Below are 16,616 nucleotides of genomic sequence, written 5' to 3' on the forward strand. Positions count from 1 at the left end.
TTAATAAAGGTAATTAGTAATTAGAAAATTATGCTAAACTTGCCATATGGTATTTACATGAAAGTGCAATTGTAACTCTCACATTTTAATAGTTTATGTTCATGTAAATGTATCAAAGCTTACAAGATGATAAAAGTATTATTATATGCAGACATTAACATGCATTGCAGAGGCAATAAAACAAAGTTACATCTCTGGCTGAGAGTATATATACTGTACCTCATGACACTATGAATTAATAGCTATTCTGTTAAGTATCCCTTGTACTGGAACACAATGTCCAAAAATGTAAACAAAATCTAAAATTTTTGTCCATTACTGAGTTGTTTACTTTGCCCGATTCTGTGGGTTCTAGAATGATTCTGAGAGGTGTTCGAGGTTTGCTTCCCTCTAAAATGCTCTTTTTAGGGGTGAAATTTTAGGTCATTTGGAGTTTTTCAATTTCTCTCACTATCCACGTACGTGCATTCGGAACTGTACAGACAAGATATAACATTACTTACAAATATGCGCTTGCTTTTCAGGAGTTTGTTTATACATTTTATCAACTCTTATCCCTTAGTCACTTCATGCATAAATGTATATATTTACAGTAAGAGATGTGTTAAAGCAACGGCCATATATACAGCAGGGAAATCTACATCACACAAACAGAAATTATCTGCCATTGTTTACAAACAAACAGACACGTCATACATTACACGTATGATGAAACCAGGTAAAAACATTGTTTTACAAACAACAAAATGGAGAATCATGTACGTTTGTATAAACAACCAAACTCAAATGCAATTAAGAGACTGAATATGATTAAACTGGTATATCATGTATTATAGTGGCCAATGCAAGAATGAAGAGTAGCCACATGTACAGACATGAGGGTATTCTGTATTAAGTGTGGATGTGTGAAAAAGCACATTACTTAGAAAGAATGACTGCTAATTTAAATGACCTATTATGAGGAGCTACTGATTTCTAAACACTCTTTTTTTTTTTTAATACCAATAATATATTTTTGAAGAATGACGAGAAAATATATAACACACTAATTTGGTTATTTTTATGTTTGTACATACATGTACATGTACAGGTAAATTGAACCACTATGACAGACAAACCTAGTAGAAACTGAGCAGGTAATAGAGGAGCCATCACACCAGGTGCCAGGTTCTTAGAAAAACTTCTAAATGTGTATGGCTGGACCTTAATGAGAAGAACCTAAAGGGAACCACATCACACCATTTGAGGTTGTTGAGAAAGCTTTTACATGTACATGTACATGAAACAAAAATGGAACCAAGAAGGAAACATCACACTCAGCAGGTACTTGAGAACCCTCTTAGGTACAGGTACATCTGGTACTACATGCCTATACATGTACATACGGGAAGAGGAAACCAAGTATTCTCACATCCAATCACCAGACTTCGCTAGTTTCTTGACAAACATCTGACATGTATATGGATATGGATGGCGGAAACCTAGCAAAATCTACATCAAACCAATAGTGCCCTGGCCAAGTGGTTAAAGCTGTTTGCCTTTCAATACCTGCGATACATGATGTAACGGTTCAAATGCAGCCTTGATCAGGAAATTTGTAGATTTCCCCATTCTCAATGTTCGTGGGGCCTTGGTGACAATACATGTACATGTGAGAGGTTGACAACATTCATCTGGCCATGTACATATCCCATCAATGAAGATCACCAATATGGTGTGTGTATCTGTACATCACAACTGAGAAAGTTCGTCACTAACTTGCTAAAGGTCATTGGTTTATCCAGGTTCCCCCCGTTTTCCGTAACTCATAAAACTCATCACTATGGTATAAGTGAAAGATCTGAGTATTAATGGTAAAATCAGTAAAATAAGTACGGCATTAAAAAACAGGCAAATAAATAACAAGCATAAACCTATGAAAAGAGCTAACATATACTGTATGCCTATATCCATCTTCCTTCGTATAATCAAAACACTCAGTATTTCAGGTATAATATATATTTACCAGCCAAAGGGCTTCAACCATCCATGGCCACATCCATAAACGTGGGCAGTCAATGGGATACATCTAGTTTACAGTCCGGCAATGTGTGCACCTTAATACCTGCCCCAGTGACTTGTGACGTCCCATACTAACTTCGCCGCCCTAATAGCCGATTCTTGTACCTTGTTGTTAATTACATAGCGTTCCCCTGCCTAGGTTACCATGGTGATCAGGTGCTAACCGGACGTCCCATATATATCAATTCTCTAAGTCCGCTAACAAATATTTTGCCCCACACATTTTTCCGATCAGCTACCCCCGGTCCTTTGAAACCGCTGCAAATGATTTCTTTTATTTCTATTTAAATTGTTCCTAGTTTACAGACCTGGTTGCCATGGATACGGCACAGACTGTGGGAATGTATGAAAATTGTAGCCAAAAAGGTGGTATTCAGAAAGCTAATAATATGCAGGAATAACAATCATCTCTGTGCACTTTTCAACAAGTCTGCAATTTAGCCTCTATGACGCAGTGCTCCTCAGCAAATATTATTCTTGTTACGGCTTGAAAAACAGAGCCAACCACTACACATTCAGAATTGTAACTTAAAACACAGCATTGTAGTGTCTTTGTTGTGCGGGAGTTCATCTCCATGGGAAATCAATGGCTCGTATAATAGTTCATTCTTCTACAATCCCTCTGATGCCTTCTTTAATTCCGGACCTGTCGAATGGTCACTTTGCTACCCTACAGCTTAAAGCCAATATCGGTCAATACTCCAGCTATAATACAGCATTGCTGATCAATTCATTAATGGGCATTCCCATTCAGTTTCAATTCATCCTACGATGTTAACACATAGTTTTAGTGCTTTGTCAGAACCCGACAGTAAAGGGAGCAATATCAGTTACCTGTGCACGTAACTTTATTACTTTCTCAATTTTATCCCATTATAAAACAACTGAAAGACAAATGCATGTACATGCACAAGTATGATTTTTATGTTTAATAATTGTTCTTACTGCTGTAGTTGCAATTTTTACAGGTATATGATAGAGGTCAGTTTTATTTATTTATTTTTTTTTTGATTGGTGTTTTACGCCGTACTCAAGAATATTTCACTTATACGACGGCGGCCAGCATTATGGTGGGTGGAAACCGGGCAGAGCCCGGCGGAAACCCACGACCATCCGCAGGTTGCTGACAGACCTTCCCACGTACGGCCGGAGAGGAAGCCAGCATGAGCTGGTCTTGAACTCACACTGACCGCATTGGTGAGAGGCTTCTGGGTCACTACGCTGCGCTAGCGTGCTAACCGACTGAGCCACGGAGGCCCCGGTCAGTTTTATAGGTGGAAGAAAATTAAGCATGCAACTGAATTAAACCACCACCCTTTGCCTCATAACTGACTTGCCTTTCCATGCAGGATCGACAAAAAGAGATTTTCAACAGCAGAGCACCACCATGGTATACATGTACATACCAAATTACTGGTGAGTGAGTGAGTGAGTGAGCGCTTGGGGTTTAACCTCATACTTAACAATTTTTCAGTCATATGATGATGGGAGTCCTTGGCGAGCATGTACACGTAACGTGCCTCCTTGCTGCAGGACGGATTTCCACCACTCTTTTATCTAGTGCTGTTTCACCAAGGCGACTTAGCAAAGGCAAGTAAGCCGGCCCACCCAAGCTATTACACCGCTAAAGGTCGAACAGTGGTTGCACTATCCCCTTCATGCTGAACGCCAAGCGAGGAAGTAACATCTTCCTCTTTTAAGGTCTTAGGTGTGACTTGACCCAGGATCTACCACCTCCTGAAGCAAACTCTCTACCAACTGTGCTATCGGGGCTGGTACTGGTGCAAGGCATTAGTGATCAATATCCAACAAACTTAATTAGTGTAAGACAATCTTAACTCCTCTACAAATGATGTCCACTCGATATCCTGCCCTCAAGGTCAAGACAAGGGATCACAAAACGATCTTCAACTTCAAAAAAAATATCGAATCACTTTAAAATTGTTATTTCTTATGTAACAAAAGACAAAATATTTCCTGACAATGTAAATTCTGGGCAAGTTATTTTAACATGAATTTCAGTTAAATTAACAGAAAGGAACATACCAAGTTTAACAGTTATTGAAATTTTGACTGAATAAGTCAAAGATTGCTGAGTGATCCTGATGAGGCCTGGAGATGAGCTACAGAAGGCAGGGGAATCTGATGGTTTACCTGTCCTATAGGCTTGGACTCGGTGGCCCAACACGTACCTTATGATGTGTCCTGGCTTGCAGTGTAAGACAAGGACCTGTATTGCTTTCTATACATATCAAACCACGGGTATTATGTAAAATGCTCAAAGTGGAAATGAAAAAATTTAATATTTCGAATACATATGAATAATGTAACCTCTGAATGTACATGTATATATTTTTAACATACCAGTATGCCCACAAGCAATTCTGGGCCCGCATTCACAAAACACTCTGAATCAGTTTTTAGTAACTCTTCTCGTAAATCACATTGCTTTATGGTACCGTAACCTAGGCAACATCTTTCACAAATAAAGTTAGTAGAAGTCTGGCTTCACTTTTATTGAATCAAACTGAACTATAACTAACAGAGAAGCACTCAGCCTCATTACAGTAAATGACCTAAAAAATTTCACCCCCAAAAATGCTTTTTTAGAGGCAAATGAATGTCACTAAATATTATTTTGGGTCCTGAAACTTTCCAGTAGAATATCATCTCATGTTCCAAGCAAATCTTAAAACACCTTTCTAGCATCAATAGAACTTTCAGAACCAGGAAAAATGGACAAGTTATTCATGGACGAAATTTATGGTCACTTAGGGTAGATCATTTTGTTACATGTACATGTATATCAATGTCATATATGTACATTTTAAAGTTCTATTTTACTTATTTAGTAGTGAAATACATGTATGCAGTTATGTCCAAACTGAACCTCCAGTACAATTTCCCTGCAGTCCTATGTATAAATTACCTTACAGTCTTGTTCTATATGCTGTAAAAACAGTTTATGGTATAGCTCAGGACATGCTTTCTCATGGACGTTATGCATTCACAGCCAAGGGAAACAAATTCTTTTCTGTGATTTTGCTCAATTCTGCTCTGTTCCCATTCAACCATAATCACATAATGAGTTGAAAATTGCCCCCAAAAGTACTCGGCTTGCACCGACAGGTTCCCTGGCAATTACCCCAAAACTGTGTTTTAGCATTTCCGTCCTTCGCAATATAAGGCGGATATCTCCATCATACCTAAATTTTACAGCCTAAATTATGGGCCACGACAATATAAACCACCATGGGAAACATAAAATTGCAACACAGTTGAACCAATTTTTTCCCCCTTTTTTTTTTGCCCCTAATCATGACATATTTATGCAGGAGTGTTAGCTTTAGGTGCATGAGTGTTAGTATTGGTATGAATTAGCACTGCAATTCACTATACTTTTCACTTGTGGCAATAATTCAAATTAAAGTATTAGAGACCCTTAGTCTCAGATGTTACAAGGTGTAACTTGTAACTTCCAATTTTTAAATTAGTTTACCTGTTCTAGTTTGAAGTTACAAGTTGAACTTTTAACTTCGAACTAGAGGTCTCTATTATATTATACACTGCAATACATTTAGATGTATTTGTACCACTGATTTAATATTTAAATGGACAATTCAACAGAGAAAATGGTCGCTGCACAGGAATGGGTATCCTTTAAAAGTGTAAACTTTAAGGGCACACGCAATTTGCCTATGTATGTATACAGCATATGTGGTGAGGGGTGTGCATGCATATATATTTTGGTACATTCAAATATCAGTAAGTTAACCTTTACCCTATCATTTGTAAAGCTTTATACAGCTAGTTTTACACAGCTGATGATGATGATTTGTGTTGCAGGCGGCTCCATTCTAGCAAATGATGTGCGCACAAGCTAAAAGTACATTTAATCTAGAAAATAGACATGGTGATACCCTGCATATATATATATATATATATATATATATATATATATATATATATATATATATATATCTACAGAATATATACACCTATCAATATGTTTTACAAAGCTTATTAAGAAACTTCGATTTCGTATAACTGAGCATGGGAAATTAACTCTCTCTACATTAAAACATCATTATAAGCAGTCAGCGATTTGCCATGAAAAGCATCAAGAATAGTTTGGTGTAACAAGCACTTTATCTAGAGTTGTTTCAATTTCTTAATTAAACAAAAGAAATAATGAGATCCATGTATGAACATACCCTCTGATCAATAATACATTGGCATAAACGTTTACAAACACATCCAATGAATGCCCTAACTTGAAATATATATATACACTGAATTTCTCATGATTTTCCCATATGTTAATGTAACCATAGAGAACGAGAAAATGAACCGAGGATGGGTCAGCACCATCTATTATTTCACACCCAATATTGTATACTGTGTAGCACATTTGACTTTTCCCAAATTTTCATGAATATTTAACAAGCACAATTCAAAAATTGTTTGGAAATTAAAAATTCATGACAAAGACATCACGACAAAAATGACAACCTAAAGCCAACTGTGCCATAATATTAGTTACATGGTTAGTCAGTGATAGGATACGCAAATATATAGTGTCAGAAATCCTTATATTGGGAGGGGTGTCAGTGTCAGTTTCCTATCCTACACTGAGTAATCATGTGACAAATTTATTCTGCAAAGACCCATTAATTCAGTGCAGAAGACCGATGTATAGTTGATGTAGGACCGATGTAACCTACTCAGCGGACACATTTGACGTCATCTGCACGATTAAAGAATATATCTGTATCCCATGAGACCGTTGCTGTCCAGTGAAAAGCGGAGTATTTTGTCTGATGCAAGATACTGATACAAATGTACCTTCCTAAGATTCAAATATATAATCAAACTTTCAATCAAAATCGGAACTTGACAATCTCACACCTTGCTTAAATGCCCGACTTCTCATGTGCCTAAGGATCTGCGAATTCAATTCACTAGCTGTTTCATAACTATATTTCCATGCCGACATTGACGTTGGCAAAGCGATGAATTGATAATTAACAGTTCTCCTATATGAAATTGACACCATGGGAGAAAATCGCTTTTATTACAACAACAGAACAGACTGAAGTTCAACAATGGAATCTATGAGCTATCAGGTTTCCAGAATTTCACCATTACACCCATAAATGAAATTTTATACAATGCACATGTATCATACCACAGAAACATAAGGCCCCTGGAACAAATGAAGGTCACTTTACACATTCTCATACAATATATAACAATATCTTCATTTATCGAAGGTAGCTTGGTCAATTTACGATGAAACTGTTCTTCCCCAAGGCCTTCACAGAGAAAACAAAATATAGGAAGCATGTACTTCAGAGTCCAATCAAACAAAAAACATCAATATATATAAAATAAGGTAAAGCATTGTGCAGATTAAAAAGAGAATCTATGTACATTCATACATAATGTACAATAAACAACAACAACACAACCAGCAGTGCTGTCCCCACAACTGTCCCAACCAGCAGGAGAAGTAGAGTAGTGGGAGATGGCCCATTACTGACCCCTTCCTACCCTCCTGCTGGTTGGAACCCCAACATACATGTACAAAGAACAATCCAAGTGTATGGGAGAGGGCCCCTTTCCCATTCCCTGTATGGTTTGAACAAAGCACAAGTGTGCAAGGAATACAGCACATACACACCAGTTTTACTTATTTTGATTAGTCTGATTGTTGTTCATAACTACATACTCAAGAATTTTTGCTCATGCATTAGTGACCAGTATTAGGGAAACGAAAATGAGTGCTCTGAGCAAACCATCATCCTTGCTGGTGGACTTTCTCATATGACATGTAACACTGGTAGAAGGCTTTCCCGGGCTCTGCCCAGTTTCCTCCCACCATAATGTTGGCCGGTTGTCATATAAGTGAAATATTCTTGAGTACCGCGTCAAACAAACAAGTACCTAATAAATAAATAAATAGAAGGTAAGTTGTTTCCATTTAATGAACTTCATGTACGACAACACGAAAGATCATATGTTCATAAATGCTTGCAAATCCCCCCAAAACAATGCAAGGAGTGGAATCATGAAAATTCCCTGTCCAATAATGGTACTGTGCCTAAGCCCTGTGTGACCTCGTAATCTAAGTGCAGGCATGCACTTTGAACATGTGATCATGACCCAATCCCTGTTTACTTATTTTGACCATCCTTTAAAGCTGATTTTGTCAAATTCCATACATACATTTCTTGTCCCTTCTGTCAGTACAGCTACTGCCATGATATGGCTGCAGTACTGCCAAAGTGGTGTTCATCATCTTTCATTCATTCAGTACAAGTACTGTTGTTTCACTTGGTCCCCACTCCCACCCACAATACAATGATAGTCTTTGACAAACATCACCACTGCCTGCATAACATTTGTTACGGATCCTGTAAATCTTCAACCTCTTCAACCATTAAAGCACTTTTTTTCAGTGGAATTTTTTCATACAATTATTATGAAAATGATGCTAAAAATGATTTCTTTGTGTCATGAAAGGTGCAATCTTCATAAAGCTGTGCAAATTATTTCTTAGACACAGTAGTTCTCTCAGAATGTTTCAAAATATTGGTAGCAGAGATGGTGGAAAAGGTTGAAGAATTTGGGCACTCACAACCTACAACCTTTGTCCACCACATTCTCTCTGACTTATACTCTCATTAAACGCAAAAACATTTGAAAAACAGTTTGGCTGCATCCAAAACTTTTGGACGTCTTAATTACCAACACTCCAAAACTGCCTAAGAAACTTTGGACTGCACACCCAGTGCTTGGAATACTTCTGGGTCAAAATGTCAATGCATCCATACAGTACCTTTGGATCAAACTCTCACCCACTACAACATGCTTGTCTCAAGGGCCAAACCCTTTTGCATACATGATGACCACCAACCATCACTTGTTGGACACCGTCAGGTTACAAAACCCTTTAGTCCAAATTCTATCTGCCAAAAAAGAACCTTTTGCTTCCCATCTCTGTTCCTTCACTCTTTTGTGTAAACAAGAAAACACTCAAAAAGTTTTCACTCAGCTCAATTGCAATGCAATTCCGCAAAGTTCCCTTCTGGTGAGAAGTCATGCTTGGAATATGTGTATATAATTTAAGACAAATGACCTAAAACTTTTGTCCAGAACTAAGTTGCACATTTTGCCTGAATCTGAGAGATTTATTGATTTTATGAAGGCATTTTGTAGTTTGCTTGGAAGCAAGGCTGGTACCCTAAATATGCACTTATTTGGTGAAATTTTACTGGATTTATATGAAAAAAACCAAAACCAACGAAAACTCAATATCCCTTTGTATTTCCCACTGTCAATATCTGAGTATCTGTGATGTACAGCTTTTAAATTGACATTTAAATTGCCTAAGAAAACCAGATTGTCAAAAGTGAATGAGAATAACTTTAAATCAAGAAATTCAATTCAAATTTCAATACCAAAAATGGACAAACCCAACTTGAGGATTTACACATTCTAATGCATTATTTAAAATTTGACATGTTTATAGGACTCCTGAAAACTAGCTCAGGCAAAAAAAAAAAAAAAGCTTTCTTTCTGCTCCTCATATTCCATTAAATTGCATACATTTAAAATTTCATACATTTAAAATTTCAAAATCACAAGTTGCCAATGTAAGGAAACTTATACCTTGAAATACCTTGAAAGTTGTCCCACTCCCGGAGTTTTACTTATACCACCGCCTGTATGTGTGTGAGCAGTCAGGAAAATAAGCTGTCTTTATGTACACATAGTAGTATATACTGTATGCCTACACCTTTGTAAGTTAGTGGAGTTTACATGGTTTAGATATAGGCTTTGAGGAGACTAAGGGCCCATCAAATTTTATCGTTGCCATAGCAACCACAACAATATCTGGGGGTCAACAGATCTATATAAATTATTCGAGCTTTCTGTGTGGGGCAGCTTGGTGATTTGGCCCACAAATGAGCCATAAACTCCAACACAACAATTCCAACATTTAAAGCTTGAATAGTGAGGCAACGGAACCGTTATATCAATTCAGTAACTGTCAGTGTGAATTAATGTGAATGAAATGAGATATTAATAAGGGCAATAAAAAAAAAATATGAAATACTTTCACCGTTTTCTTCCTGTTATCCACAGAAATGGCTAGAACCAACACAAAAACCCAATACAAATTTGTCATTTCAATCACTTCTTTGAAGAAAAAAAAAAAAAACTTATAATAAAAAGGAAATGTCTGCTTGAGCTTTGAAATTGTTTTATTCATCTTTCATGGAAACAGATGTGCCTTTCTATATATATATAATGCAATTCTTCTTCCATTAACACATTAGACTTGTCCAAGGTGAGGCCTAAAGGTTGCAGGATCTCACAAAAAATCCACACTTCTCAAAACACATACAGACACACAAAAGTGAAAAATGAGTCCACCTAAAAGTATAATAGCCATAATATTTAACCTTGGATTTTTGATTTGAGAATTTCACTCTTAGAGCTATAGAAGTTTGACTGAAGGTCGTAAAGTCAATGTATAATGTTCCATATAAATGTACATGTAATTACTGTAACAGTATGTTCACCCTGACTGCAATGGGATTTGCCATAAATACTGCGCATAAGACTGCAAAACTAAGTACGTGCACAATGAAAAACAAGCAGCATTTACTTTCAATCAGCATCAAGCTCTGAAGGGAATTTATTCTCATCTTGTACGGTGGATGAGTCATATATGACCACCCACACCATTTACATGTACACATTTTTGCTAGAAATTCTCGCGAGGCTTGTTTTTCAACCTATCATTCACATTTTAATTTCGGAAATGTAAAATGCTGTAATTTTTCAATCTTTTCTCGTGTTTGAAAGGTGCTTATGCAATCATATTCTGAAGGCTTTATTCTATGTTGACTAATAGTTTTTGAGAAGCCCTGAAACTGGCCAATCCAACCAATGTAGTTTTGTCTCCAAAATAAAAAATGTGCATAAATTGCACTTAAAGTTGCCCTTTCATAGGCAAAAATGTTGAAGAATTGGGGTAAATCAATGCCAACTTCCTTACATAGACCTTCCACTTGGGAGTGCAGCTTTTAACTCGGTGTTATACAAAGTTTATATATGTCCTTGATTAATACAAGTGCTGGCTATTTTTTTTGGTTTTCTGACATACTGACTGAAGGACAAAGGACCTAACTTTACACATACATACATTATAAAAGAATGTCTGATACACTTTAAGTTTATGAGAATCTTCAATAAAATTTAAAAAAAAAGCAACATTTGCAACACACATAGTATTCAGGAGAACCTTTAATCACACAAAGCCTTCAAAGGATTCTCTGAAAGTTCAAGAGAATCTTCAATAAAATTTAAAAAAAAGCAACATTTACAACACACATAGTATTCATGAGAACCTTTAATCACACAAAGCCTTCAAAGGATTCTCTGAAAGTTCAAGAGAATATTCAATCAAATTGAAAAAAAGCAACATTTGCAACACACATAGTATTCAGGAGAACCTTTAATCACACAAAGCCTTCAAAGGATTCTCTGAAAGTTCAAGAGAATATTCAATCAAATTGAAAAAAAGCAACATTTGCAACACACATAGTATTCGGGAGAACCTTTAATCACACAAAGCCTTCAAATGATTCCCCGAAAGGTCAAAGAGAATCTTCAATCAAACTGAAAAAAGTAACATTTGTAAGAAGCATAATGCAGTTTAACCTTTTATGATATTTATAAAGCACCATTCTTAGGAGCTACATGTACAATTCAGACCAACTAAAATCAAAGAATGCATGATGCATGTCCTTGTTATCAGGAAAAACACACCAACGGTGAGTGAAAGTTTCCCAACTTAGAGTAAAATTACATTTTTTTTTTTTTTTTCAAACAACCAGCCATTTCTGTATAGCACAGAAGTGTTTAGAAAATTTGTAATGTACATCTATATAACACATTTCTTTCATGGCAACTATGCAGTTAAGGTAGAAACAAAGTATGAAGTACCGGTAGAATATGTGTACCACTTTAGTAAAGATTTTTTTTTTCTTTGAGAAAGTGTCCAGATTATAAGATCGGGCCTACATGTATTTTGGTCTTGTGATGTACAGCTTATTTTCCACCCTATACTTTGAGTAAATATATTCATTTGATATTACATGTATTGTAAATGATTTAAATTTTCGTCCCGTCCTCTCCAAAGAAACAAACAAAAAACAAAAAAAAACACACACAAGAAAGCATTTTCAGAGGCAAAAAATGTCACCCTTTCGGTACTGAAACTGACTTTTTCAATTTAGTCCATAGCATATCGACCTATCTTCCAAACAAACCTTAAAACACATTCCTAACAAAAGAATCAGGAAAAAACAAGTCAGTCATGGACAGAATTTTTTACGTCATTCACACATTTTTATGTAACTGAACCTATAAATGTGCTGCAAATTACAATGGTAAAAGAAAAAATCATGACATAACAGTCTCATATTACAATATTGGAGAAATAGCATGATATTGATATTGTCACTTATTCTATACAGGCACAACTAAAACATTTAACTTCACCAGAAAAGAATACAGAATCCTTTCTGATTGGCTGATGTGAGAGACGGCCAACTCCATGCTATGCTTAGCTTATAAGGCTGAATTTTAGTTACATGTATGTCAGATATATTCAAGCAGCCTTACCTGGGATTTCTGTACTTAAACACCTTTATATAAGTCAGTCTACACGTACCTGTATACCTGTGGCCGTATTTTTAATGGGGTTCTTTTCTTGCAGTTGAGAAAATGCTATATCACACTTCTCTAATCAAAATCCCGAACTGAATTCAGAGAAGTTCAGACCTGAATTCGACAGCGGAAATTAGTTGACTCTTGGAGTATAGAGTTACAGCCCAGTATCAAAATTTATTATTTTTGTCATGAAATTGACACTCCAAACCTACATATCAGGGTCGCTATAACTTAATATGCTGAATTTCCACTGCGTTTTAACTTTCCCACTAACTTCAGTGGTGAAATTTATGAGCCACATATATTACTGGTAGGCGTGGGGAATAAATTTCTGGCACAAGGCCTGTTCTGTCAATGATATAGGTCTCTGTATGGCTTTTAACAAAGATTTCATATACAAAGCTTTGCTAAAGAGGTCAACTAAAAATCTAAAAATTAGTCTTTGTCTGAACTACACTGGCTATGGGAAACCTGATTTTTGTCTCGTTTAAGAAAAGCAAATCTCTCACTGCTATCAGAATATACACACACTATAAAACCATGTCTTAACTTTTACATTAATCTTTTGAATACTTGAGGTTTCAATCAAAATTTCTGCATTGCAAATAAAAAAAAACAAGGGCTGTATGCTTTAATTCTGTCACACACCCTTTGAACAAACGGGGAACACAAGCATGCAGGATTTCTAATATGGTTTGTGGGGCTGCCTAGCAATGAAACAACAACATAAACTAGTTTGTCGGATCTCTGGTCAGTTACTAGAATATATCCAGGCAATTAGGTTCATGTCAGTACAGGAATTTCCACTTACAATAGAAAACTTTGATTTTCATAGCTCTTAGGAACAAGACCGTATACATCCTAAAAACAGTTACTACCACTATTTTTCCAAGCAAATGTAGATATGTACACATCACTCAGTCATCCACACATGCATGCATATTTTTGTTATTATGTAACATATAGGCCTACTCTGATGTACTTTCACATAATTAATTGTCCCACCGAAATGCTGGCTGCCATGGTGTAAGGGAAATATTCTTGAGTATGTCGTAAAACACCAATCAAACAAATAAATAAATAACGTAATAAACTGAACATAATAATAAAGTCGCTCTGTCTTCTGTTAGTGAGTCAAGTTAAATTTTTTTCTCTTTCTTTTAGTGAAAAAAATAAATGAATGAACAAAAAAATAAAGAAAAAGGAAGTGTTAAAAAAAGCAAAGATATTTAGGTAAAGTGTATTAACAGCAAAGTGATAAATTCACAAGATATACTGAGCCACTGTCAACATGTTAAGGCAAGACTTGCAAAGTTTGTATACAGATAAGCCAATAAATGGTACTGTTTCTATTGGAAACAAGAAATTAATCAAATGTCAGGTAGGTTTGCACTCTAGGGGCTACCCCCCTCGCCCTTCTACTCCCCACACCCCGGTATAGTTTTACACACCTGCTGAGAAAAGAAACTCCAGCTAAAGTGATTAAGGGTGGTATGACTCTTAAACCACAGACACAATCCACAAAAGTTTTGGCTGGTGGGAATAATGCCAAAGTCATATAGATTAACAGTATTGAAGGTGAAAAGAATTACCCATTACAATGGCAAACAGGCTTGTTGCTATAGAAATATGCTTTTGTGTCTGAAAGCTAGTGTTTAGGTCCGCTGACCAGCCAAGACAAATTATTGAGTTGCCAGGTTTACAAAGCGGCTTTGTTCAAGTAATTCATGACTGAACATGTTTCGAGGAATTACGGGAGACATTGCCATAGCAACAAGAATAACTCTATAATCAAGCTAAAGAATCAATAGAATGGCAAATAAAAGTTTTCTGTAGTATGCATAATATATGTACACAGACGGTATATATGCTGGAATCTGCAGGCTTGTTGCTCGATATCAAACACTATATATAAAACATTGTAATTTCAACATTTCCAACAGCTTCAAAGTCTGTAATTAAAAGAGTTGGGAGTTGCTTGTTTGTTTGTCAGATGTTTAACATTTCTTCATACTATATACATTATTTTGACTTTATGTGGATTATACATATGTGCAAAATGCTACATATGTAGCTATCCCTAATAATGCATATTAACATAGATTGTAAGTACACAAAGAGAAAGAATGCAAAGTTACTCACACATTTTGAATCATGTTTACATGTGTGGAATGGTTAATAAACATTATACATACAATAAAGTAATTTGGATTCCAGGCATAGTGGTAGTACAGAAACATAAACCGGGCCTACCTTAATTAGTGCATTCTATTACAGAACTATAAATACACGTATAATATGAGCTTACACACTTACATGACACAGAGTTAAAATAATTAATTTCTCTTAAATATGGCTATACTTTAACTGTATGGAATGTATGAGCCTTCATATACAAAACGTCAAATATGCTGCAATGTCAAACTTAAAAATACATTTTTCATGAGGTATCAAATGATTATCTATCTGTTTTATTTTTGACTATTCGACGTCTTCATAGATGTGTAAGTTATATCATCATGTGTTTAATATTATAAGCTGTCAAGCTTACAGGATGATCTTTACATTGTGACAAAAAAATATTACAAGAAAATTTAGGCCTCATTATAATTATTAATCATTTGATATGTATATTATTAGCCACAGCGTGTGTATGTATTTAAGTCTTTCAATTTCTCTCACCCCCCTCCCCTTAAAACTTTACATTTTTTTACATGCAAAATATCTCTTCAATGACATTCATCTACATACATGTAAGTACTTTCAAAAAATGCAAATCGATGTGGTCAAGTTAAATGTGAAATCACTAATTCAATATTATCATTCAAATTTTAGGTTTGACAAAAATCATAAATATACACTAACTGAGTGCATGTACTAGATAGAAATTAAATCCTTTCGTATTCTCCGCAAGCAATGTCAAAGTCATAAAAGTCATCCAAACTGACATGTCAGACTGTGACAAATATGAGCTTATAATGGCAACTTATAGCTTTTATACAAAAACTAACAAAACAAACAATTAATTTGACCTACAAAAGTTACATGTAAAGATACTATAACTCCACCGGATTTCCTTATCATGGACTTTAGAACTTTGTTGATTTATCAACATATTGACTCTGATGATTTTCACAATAGATGTTATTGCTAAAATAACAAAATAAAAACATAATAAATCCTAATATAATATTAATAATAATATAATGCAAAGCAGATCGACTTTGTTTGAAAAAAAAGTAAAACCAAAAAAAAAAAAGTACAAAAAAAAAAACAACAGGAAGATCACATTCTCAACAACTTTCTAGGAAAAAAACAAATTTTACAACATCAGTAAAGGAGCTCCTCAGCGTCTAAAGTTAAGAAATGGGTGGGTTAGGGGGTGGGGTGGGTTAGGTAGGGGGAGCTTAAGCAGCCTCATTCAATGAGACTGCCCTGGCAATAAGTTAACTTTAGGCTTCAGCGTTGCTGCTAAATGCTTTCAACATTACAAGTAACAGGCCACATAGTTGACGACAACTGCAACTAAGCAAACTACTGTACAAGTTCTCAACTGTCAACAAAGGACATCCACTGAAGCTAAACATTAAAACTGTTATCCATACATACCAACGCCAAAAATTATTAAAAAATAGCGTGATTTAAAAGCTAAGCGAATTACCTTTGGACTTGTCCCGTCGAGCGTGTGGTCCCGTTTCAAGTTTTGGTTTGCCTCCCCTTAATCTCGAACCAAACGCTCAGATAGCCTGATTATTGTACAAAGCAAATAATCCATAAGCCGCGCACCACAGCATTCAAAATATATA

At 35.7% G+C, this 16,616-nt stretch overlaps 1 protein-coding gene across 2 annotated transcripts in view; it reads right to left on the reverse strand.

Annotated features, from left to right (window-relative positions):
* LOC135475089 (zinc finger protein castor homolog 1-like) overlaps positions 1-16,516 on the reverse strand; it is a 54,894-nt gene extending 38,378 nt beyond the window's left edge. For both annotated transcript variants that reach the window (XM_064754830.1, XM_064754829.1), the window contains exon 1: positions 16,472-16,516. The gene's annotated coding sequence lies outside the window, so the exon portion shown is untranslated. The remainder of the gene's footprint in view (positions 1-16,471) is intronic.
* Positions 16,517-16,616: the final 100 nt, after the last annotated feature.

The sequence above is a fragment of the Liolophura sinensis genome, chromosome 9, assembly GCF_032854445.1.
Source record: "Liolophura sinensis isolate JHLJ2023 chromosome 9, CUHK_Ljap_v2, whole genome shotgun sequence".
In the NCBI taxonomy this organism is placed as follows: Eukaryota; Metazoa; Mollusca; class Polyplacophora; order Chitonida; family Chitonidae; genus Liolophura; species Liolophura sinensis.